At 46.0% G+C, this 574-nt stretch overlaps 1 protein-coding gene across 1 annotated transcript in view; it reads left to right on the forward strand.

Moving 5' to 3' along the window:
- The window catches only part of LOC119593640 (titin-like), a gene marked incomplete in the record, with an annotated part of 14,533 nt that overhangs the window by 228 nt on the left and 13,731 nt on the right, over window positions 1-574 (forward strand).

Genomic DNA, 574 nt, shown 5'->3' on the forward strand with positions numbered 1-574 from the left:
GTCTGTTTAGGGTTGAGCTGTGGTGTCCAGCGTTATTGTCGGGTCATGAAATTGCCGTAGTCTTGATGTGTTTTTACCGGTTTGTACGCCAGTCGTAACGCTGAAATTATACCTTGGTCTGTTATCGTGGTCTCCCGAGTACTATAGTCAGGTCACGTTACTGTCATTTCGAAAGTATTTTCCCGATCGGGTTGCGTTGAAGGCAATCTCCAAATCCATCATTTTGCCGTCGAACGATCGTAACCAAGACGACCTTCAGTATTATCCAGACGATTTTCGAAAGCCTAAAACGAACTTTATTGCCTCGTTGCAGCAAAACTCGAAAGCGCTTCTGACCAAATGACTTTAATGGGCCGAGTGACGCGTTGAGCTCTCTTGGGTGAGTTATTGCCGGGTTGTGTTACGGCGCTCTTGGATGCGCGTTGAGGGTGACTTTTGAGTTATCGCCGTGGGAATCCCTCGCGTCTTTGTCTTCTTGAAGATACCACTGCACTCGTTAGCTGTAGATTTACAGATGTATTTTTTGTGTCTGTGTGATCGAGAATGTTTGCGTTTGTGAAATGGTGAAATGGTG

The sequence above is a fragment of the Penaeus monodon genome, chromosome 32 (assembly GCF_015228065.2).
Source record: "Penaeus monodon isolate SGIC_2016 chromosome 32, NSTDA_Pmon_1, whole genome shotgun sequence".
In the NCBI taxonomy this organism is placed as follows: domain Eukaryota; kingdom Metazoa; phylum Arthropoda; class Malacostraca; order Decapoda; family Penaeidae; genus Penaeus; species Penaeus monodon.